Consider the following 9,614-nt stretch of genomic DNA (forward strand, 5'->3'; position numbering starts at 1 on the left):
TTAGTTCACCAAGACCATCCATTAAGGCAAAAGTCCCAGCAAAAAAAAAAATTCAAGAAACGACCAACAACAAGATCCATAAATAAACTTATAGAATCACCTGAATCGACTCATAAGAATAGATAAACGAAATAAATCAAAGGTTCGAAGTGCCCGAATCCAAAAACCATTCCATAGGCAATCCAATAATCATTATTTAAGAAATAAGACCGTAGCGAAGCTGGAACCAACACCACCAAAATAAAGGCCATAGGAGCAACTCCGAGCAAATGGGAGACATTGAAAAATTAAACCAAACCCCATTAATATTTGACATTGAAATGGGGAAAATCAAGCTTATCCATTCTCACCAAACCTTTTAGCATGTGCAAAATTTGAGAGGGAAGTATAAATCTCCATGCCTTGAAGAGAAACACCTTTCTATCTAATAAATCAGCACAAGAGTTGCCTTTTCGGAAAAAATGTGTGATAAAAAATTCAATAAGATTCAATTGATTCATAATACTTCTAAAAATATAAAAATATGAAACATTATTACAGACCTTGCTTTTAATGAGATTAACCAAAATTAAAGAGTCAAACTCAATCCAAATATTTTGAATCCTGAATTGAATGCAAAGATTAAGGTCAATAAGAAGGGCAGATGCTTCAGTAAAATTAACATTTGCATTATAAACTTTATCAACAAAAGAAAAAACCATATTACCCTTAAAATCTCTAAGAATACCACCACATCCTCCAACTTTAGAGAGAGAGCCATCAATATTCAATTTGAACTGATTAACAACCGGTTTAATCCAATAAACCACACTAAAGACACTTCTAATGTTATCCTTCTGAAAAGAAATCTGAAAAAAATTAGTCCAAGATATATCACCTTTAAAATGCTTTGGCATTAATCATTTGATGTATTTTCAACTTAAGGAAAATAATGATTCTATCAGAGCTCATTTTGATACCCATATGTTTACTATTGTTTCTCACCACCCATAAAAGCTAGAAAATAATCATAGAAATAAGGATGGCAATATGGTTGGCTCAACATTTGGAGCAACAACTCTCTAAAAAAGATAGGCAATTAATCATATTAATGTCAAAGCTGGAACTTAAAGCACTATCCAACATGGTATAGACTTTATAAGCAGTAAGCCCAATAAAAAAAACATGATTTATGGTTTCAACATGAAAGAAGCATTGACATTTAGAAGCAATGTTGAAACTTTTAGATAGGAGTCTCATATCAACTAGAAGAAAAACTTTCAGAAGTCGCCAAGTGAAAATTGAATAAACAATGGGAGTATTAATAATCCAAATTTATCAAATACCATAAAATTACCAAATTTAACTCTTATGGTATTCTGAACATCCTTAGAGCAAAATTCACCATCCTTAGAATTTTTAAAAATCATAATGTCAGGGCTATTTATCTCCAAAGGTATGTTCAAAATCCTATCAGCCACTCGGGCTAGAAGAACATCAATCAAACAATTATAATTCCAATTTCATTGCTAAAAAAATCAGAAACCTTCAAATTCAAAGTAGAATGAGTGTACAAAATCACATCTAAATAACCAGAATTTGACCAATTCTTTTCCTAAAAGAAACAATTACCCTTACTAAGCCCATATTGCAAAAAGGATTCACCCAGCCACTAGATCTTACACAATCTATACCAAATAGGAGGTTGAAAGTTTTTCAAGAAATAATATGAAGGATGATTCGACTGCAATACCTCTTATTCATATAATTAGCATCCCATAGGCATTGGTTTAATCTAAACTTCCACCAATGTTTAATAGTAAAATAGTTAACCATATCTTTGATAGATTTACATCCAAGCCCTCGTTCTACAACGGTACCGGTACAAGAGACCCAAGATCTCCAGTGAATCTTCTTTTTGGACTTAGAAGTAGAACCCCAAGAAAGCTTATTAAAGATTTTCTTCATTCAATCACAAACTTCTAAAGAGGGATTAAGAGTTTGAAATAATTACATTGAAAGGGAGGAAATAACACTCTTAATAAGAACCAACTAACCAACCAAGAGGAGCCGTTTAAATTCCCAAGAAGCTAGATGATATCAATGGCTATAAAAACCTTTTCAAAAACAAAGCTTTTCTTGTGCCTTTATAAATCGGGGTCCCTAAATAGAAAATAGGAAGCTTTTGTATAGAAAAATCCATAAAAAGACAAATACGATTGATATTTCTTTGAGTCATATCTTTACCAGGAATGAAGGAGCACTTATTAAGGTTATGACTTAAGCCTCTTTCTTAGCTAAACTTTAAAACAAACATATAAATATTTTGTACATTCTTGAAAGAACTATTTTAAAAAATAATGAAATCAACAGCAAAGCATAAGTGAGACATAGGCAAACCATCTTTATTAATGTAAAGCAAACTCTTATAATGAGAAAATAAATTATGTATGCCTCTAGACAAGTAATCAGCAACAATAACAAAGATGACAGGTGATAGAGGGTCACCTAGTCTAATACCCCTACAAGCTCAGAAGAAATCTCTACTTTGACCATTAATAATAATAGAGTACCAAACGGTTTAAATGATATTGGAAATTAACAAAATAGAAGTTTCATTAAATCCAAAGAGATGTAAAACTTTATAAATAAACTTATAGTTGATATTGTCATACACTTTAGATATATCTAATATTCTAGCCATAAACATAAAGGTTAATATCAAGAATGAGCTATTGAGCTAATAAAGCATTATCCACAATACTTCTACCTACAAAGCCAGTTTGATGTTGGGAAATAATCCTAGGAAGCAAGTGAGACATCCGAGAGGCAAGAATCTTTGAAATTATTTTATTTAAAGTAGAGCATAAGCTAATAGGTCTATAATCAGACCAATTTGATAGGTTATCACATATAGGAATCAGAATAATAGAAGTGCTTGAAAAATATTTAGGGATAGCCATACCTGTAAAGAAACCTTTAATAGCTCTAAAAAGATCCTCTTTAATGATATACAATCTTTTTTGAAAAAAAATAAATAGTGAAACTGTCTGGGTTTGGAATAACTTTTGCAAATCTGCTTTCAGAAAGTATAATTTTGATGATAGCAAATACTTCTGTTTCTCTACGACTACCTTGCCTACTAATATTTTAGGTCCACAAGATCAAACTACAATTTGAACCAGCTCAAGATTGGATAGACTAGGTCTGAGTCAATTTGTAAACTTTTTCCTTTCTTGAGTTTATTGTAAACGATGTGGTTCACGATGCTAAGTAACCTTGCACACACACACACATGGGGAAAATTTTTGCCTGTTTTTATAGTTCTCTATTTTGGTCATATTGTCTGGGACGATCCACTAATCATCCTGGACGATCTGTTAAAAATAAAAACCCTAATTAGGGCATCCTGGTTAAGGCAGCCGTCATTAAGCACATCATCTTGGATGGTATTTGTTTCAGTCGAGACGATAGGCTCAAATTAGAAAGAATCAACCACCATATCTATTTAGGTATTATTTAATTTTGGATATCGTCCAGGATATCATCCTAGACGATAAAACACAGTTATGCCTAGATTAATCTGGTTATTAAGGAAAGCAATTAAGGTTTGATTGCTCGATCAAATCATCCTGGATGATCGCAGGATCGGTCGGGACAATCAGTTCAAAAAAATTTTAGTTGTTCATGAACAATCAACATCGGCCAGCTGCTATTCAGGGCGATGCTCTGGACAATTTTTACGGATTTGAACTAATCATCCACGATGATCGTGAGATTAACCTGGATGATCAAGCTATTTTTTTATCGTCCATACATTCATTCAGTGTGATTGTCTGGATGATATTCAAGGATTTGTACTGATTATACATGACGATATTCTATTGGCATGTATGATATAAACAAAAATCTTCTGATCGTCCCAAAATTTCCGGACTGATTGAGACAAATTTGTGCTGATCGTCCAGGACGATATTTATATTATCCTGGATGATAAAGTTGGTTTGTTTCAATTAAGAGATATTTTGAAACTCTTCTATTTAAGAGCTCTTGTTCTACCCAAGAAATTATCTTTTGCTACTATCTTAATCTGAGAGAGCCTAGAGGAGAAGGAGAGAGAGGGAGAGAGAGAGAAGATCTTGTGAGGGAGAGTTTATGAGAGGTTTCACGAAGGTTGATCTAAGCAAGGATGCAAGTCATCTTCTCTGATCGTCGTCCCTTATTCTTGGAGGTTCAAGAGAGGTTCACTTCAGCAATCGATCAAGTTTCTCTGCCTACTTCAGGAGGAAGCAAAAGGAGTTGGGTTCTCTACCTCACCGGTGTCGTTGGAAAGGAGGTTTTGTATAGGCTTCTCCGCCTTACTATGGGAGCAAAAGGAGAGTCACTGAGTTTAGTGCAATACTCGGAGGGCGCCTCCGGGGAGTGGATGTAGGTCGAGTTGACCGAATCACTATAAATTTTTGTGTTCTTTTCTACTGCTTTTTCTACATCTAATTTCCACACGTTAAATTTATTTGTGTTGAATTTTTGTTTGGTTGAGATTTTATTTTTGATTGAAAGATTTTTTAAAATACCAATTTACCCTCTCTCTTGGTTAGTTTGGGCTAGTTCATAAGGGCTTAACATCCCTAATGAAATTTCAATAACATCCTTGTTCAAATTCATAAGGATATTAAAAGTTTTAGTATCCACAGGATAATTATTAAACAAACAATCATCCTAATCATTTATATGGCGAGGAATAATATATGGGTTAGATATGAGGTCCACATTATTTGAGACACCTAAAATATTCATAAAGTATTCAATACCCGAATTAGCAACATCTGCCTCCTCCAAATAAGAACCATCTTGAAGTTTAATGTTACAAATAAAAGATTTAGCCATTTTATTATTAGCACGAGCATGAATACACCTAGTCTTGTGATCACCATCGGAAATAGATTTAGCAATAGCTCTTTGATGCCAATATTCCTCTTTCAAAAATTGTAAGTCGAAAAGAGTATTTTAGCACTGAGTAACTCAGCCTTATTCACATCAGAATTGTTAAGCATAAAATCATCTCCCAAAGAGATAAATTTATCCTCAGCCTTAATAATTTTATCAAATAAAATACCAAACACATTTTGTTCCACCATCGTAGAACCTATTTAATCCGCTTGAACTTGGGAGAAAGTAAAATGATATCATTATTACACTAAAAAAAATCTATGGGGGCTTTTTAATTTGTCTCAACCACATTAAAGAAATTAGAAGAATGAAACCACATATTTTGAAACTGAAAAGGAGTAAAACCTTTGGACATATTAGTATTTATGGAAATCAAAAGAGGGAGTGATAAAACATAGTTCTGATGAGGTGTTGAACCATAGTATTGAGAAAGGAAACACCCAATCAAAATTAAATAGAATTCTATCAAGCCATTACCAAAGATGATTTTTAGACCAAGTAAACTTAGAACCCAAAAATTTAATGTCAACCAAACCACAATCTAGAATCATATTATTAAAATAATCCATAGTAGACAAACTTGGAGTAGCACCACCTAATCATTCAAAAGTATTCAAATTAATGTTAAAATCTCCCCCCCAATAAACCAAGGACCTCTCAAAGAGGATGAAAAATCACCTAACTAGTTCCATAAAGTATTATGACTAGCTTTAGAATAACTAGCATATCAAATAGAGAAAAAAAGTTAAAGATTGTTGAAACTAAAAGTACAATGAATAACTTGATCAAAGTCAGCTGAAACCGAACAATTAATCGAAGCAATTAGAAATAACAAAATTTTGTCATTGGTATTTGAGAAAGAAAAAGAGAAGCCAGGTTGTTTCTGGCCGAAAGCCAACTTAGAAGAATAAATAAGGGTTCTAAAATAGCTTAAAATGATACAGAGGTTATGAATACGAGAACGATAGTGGATATTACCCACTCTTCTAACATTCCAAATAAGGAACTTAATCATAAAAAATAGATTTAAAATCATCTTTAGATATAGTATTCCTTGCTTGGGAAGCAAGCACATCCAACTTATTTTTTTAGTATTTCTTTTCTTTTTCTTACTTCGTACTAATTCAAAATTATCAAAAGAAGAATGTCGGGTTTTGGAAATAGAAATATTTTTTCCTTTAGAATGAACAACCACATCATAACATAATTCTCCTTCTTCCGAATCTGAATTAGATCTATCATAATGAGACTCATCTATAGAAGAAGCAATCATATCATTGGGGACAAAAATTTGCTAACTGAGCACATTCAATTTATATAAATTACACCCACCATAAGAGATTTTTAAAGCTAACCTAACATCAACCTAACTTATATGTTTAATAGAAGAATTAACTGACAAGTCATCAACAACATGATCATTATTCACACAGTTAGTATTCCCCACTATATCCATATTACTAGAAACAATAGGTATGGCAACCATGAGATCAATACCATTAGAATTGTTTTTGGAAATAGAATGTACACCTAAGATTTTAAATTCTTTATTGCTATTGTTTGTATAGCTATTTAAGTTTTCTTGTGTTAAGAGCTCATATAGAGTGGTGGGGACTTGTGAATATATTTCATTGTGGTTTGGGGAAAATAAATATAAAAAATTTTTATGCTAACAACTAGGGTTGATTTATCGGTTCTCCAATTGATCAACAGTATTCATCAATTCAGTCCAGTTTCATGCAGACGCAATTTTCATAATGTACCAAATTGGACTTATAAAAAGTTGATTAATCATTTCAGTCTAATTTTTTAAACCTTGGTATTGAGGACTTGCCCGAGGTCATCAAATGTTGACTCAATGGGATATATATACCAGTGAGAATTGTCTATAACAAGAAAGTTAATGGATATCATAGATGGCTCAGATGAGGAACACTTTGGATTTTTTTTTTTCGTATAGACACTTGAGCTAGTAGAACACTACTCTCAAAATTTTCATTTTCTATTTTCTTTCTCATACAGATTATTGGCTCTTATTCATTAGAGCTAACTTATTATTAAGGTTAGATGTCACCCACATACCTAATTGATCAAAAATCCTAAAAGGTGTACTGAATGTGGAATAATTTCATTGACTAGAACACAAGTGCAACTTGACATGGAAATCATCACTAAACTACCCATGAATACGGAGAACCTAAGCCATACTATTCGCCATGACCTCATGGAGATGTATAAATCAACAAAAATGATATACATTGCCTTACTAGGGCTATTGAGGTGTACATAAAGGGAGATACAATGATTAATCCCACTTCAACTATGATGAGGGGTAAAGAGTATAACCTTCAACATCATGGAATAAGGAGGACAAAGCCTAAATTGATGAATGCCTTCACTAGGGGAGAGTAGAGGTGAGACCACCTTTGAAATTCAAATTGCCACACCAAGAGTCCTATTAGGGTACGATTGATTCTGTGGGCCATGTAGCAACCTTGGAATCAATGACATCATTGTTAGATACTGATGATGATGATCTAATATGCTAGTATTTTTCAAGACTATCATGGAGTTTACATTAATATGCTTCACTTGCCTGCTAGATTGAGTTATCACCTTTATTGCATAGTTCAAGAGGATTTTTGTGAACAAATTCACCAGCACTTAGAAGACCTAGAAGTTATTGTAAGATCTCCTCAAAATGCATTAGGAACCAGGAAATTGATGATAAGATTTATTATTAGTTTTCTGAGAGAGAAGCTAAAAGTGAGGACTTTGAGCCAAACGTTACCCAAGTTTCACTAACTTGAGGGCTAAGGAAATATATTTTATAGTTAAGTATTTGGCTTGTAACAACTAAATATATTATTTTAACTAATTAAGTTCACCAAAAACCATGCCAATATAGAGAAGTATAACGAAGTGGTTAAATCTTCTTCACCCATTCATTATTGAGAACTCACTATGAGGAGCGATTCGCATTAAGGAAGGCAAAAAGATAAAGCTGCCCAAGAGACCAAATAGATAATTATCCTAATGTACATCAAGACCATTACCGCCATCTCAATATGCCAATCCCCCACATCCCTCCTAAGTTAGATATCTATCTCTAAGATGACACCTTTTTTGGAGTTCCCTCCATCACAAACCACTCTCTACATATTGGGAACTTTTTCCACAACATTGACTAAGTTGTAAATTTACTACATGAAAGTTAGCAATTTGGGGTGGATTTATGATGAAAATATTTATTATTTTCTTGCAGGAGATTTACAGTGGAATATTTGAAGCAAAATTGTGATGTCTAATTTTTTGCAAATCCATTGTAAATCAAACACAAATCCACTGCTAAATAACCTATCTAATAGATGGAGTATGCATCCATTTCATTTGTTCAGTTTTGAATTATTTGATTTTGGCTCTAATGATAGTAAACCTCCTTCAATGATGTTTCCCATGGCCTTTCCTCCTTCGAAGATGACATTCAAATTCTTATCACTACCTTTGAGCCACCTTCAAAAACATTCCTTCCTATTTTATTCAAAGTCTTCGATGATGATTCTTCCATCGGATCCGAAGTTAGCCCTCCTCTCTCTGTTCTTCTCTTGCATTTGAAGTCACACCACCTCCTTTGTAATGTGGTGATGGGAGCTTGGACTTGTGAAGGTATTCATATTTTTGTATAGATCATACTGTATAATTTTAAATTATATTGTATGATATGGTGTCGAGAAATAAGCTTAACGGATAATTAAAAATATTAATTTCTATGAACTAATCATGTTGTATGTTCTCTATCGTATTGTATGATTTATTTTAAACCTCAAACCCTAGCCACTTGATTAATTTAAGTAAGATTTTAAATTTAAACATTTGAATATATTGTAGTATACAAACATTTAAAATTTTGCTCAAATTAGCCCCATGATTAGTCAATTAAATCATGGTCTAATTTATGATTGATGTTCATACTATACAAATAGGATCATATCGTATGATGGACATAGACAAAATTTTGGCGTACCAAAGATCGTACAAGACAAAACCTTAATTTTTTTGAACTAACAATACTGTATGATGAATGCATCGCTTAGGATGAACTGCATAAACTTAACAATCCATACTGTACAATTGAACAGTGCGGGATGATGAACATAGATAATGTTCAGCCATTCCAATGTTTGTCCTGTTCAAACAAAAAAATAAATTAGATCTTACTCTATGATGTATTAAAAAATTGTGACATATTCATCCTCCTTCTATTTTACACTAAATCCAAGAAAATAATTTAGCTCTCCCATTATGCTCATTTCAAACTCGTTACTCTTTGTTTTTTAAATCTCGTTACTCATTATTTCTGAGAATTCATCACATAAGGTTTTGTCTAATGATCTAAATAAGATTTCATCTACATAAATATGAACAATTAGAATTTTATTTTCTACCTTAATAAGAATAGGGTGGTTTCTACACTAACCTTAACAGATCCTCTATCTAGTAAGAATGAGATAAGTCTTTCATACCAAGCTCTAGGTGTTGCTTTAATCCATATATTATATTTTTAATTTGAATACATGGTTTGAAAATTATGAGTTTTCAAATCCGAGGGGTTGCTTAACATAAATATCCTCTTTGATTTCCCCGTTTAGAAAAGCATTCTTAACTTCCATTTGATACAATTTAAA

This window comes from Dendrobium catenatum, unplaced genomic scaffold, assembly GCF_001605985.2.
Source record: "Dendrobium catenatum unplaced genomic scaffold, ASM160598v2 fragScaff_scaffold_629, whole genome shotgun sequence".
In the NCBI taxonomy this organism is placed as follows: domain Eukaryota; kingdom Viridiplantae; phylum Streptophyta; class Magnoliopsida; order Asparagales; family Orchidaceae; genus Dendrobium; species Dendrobium catenatum.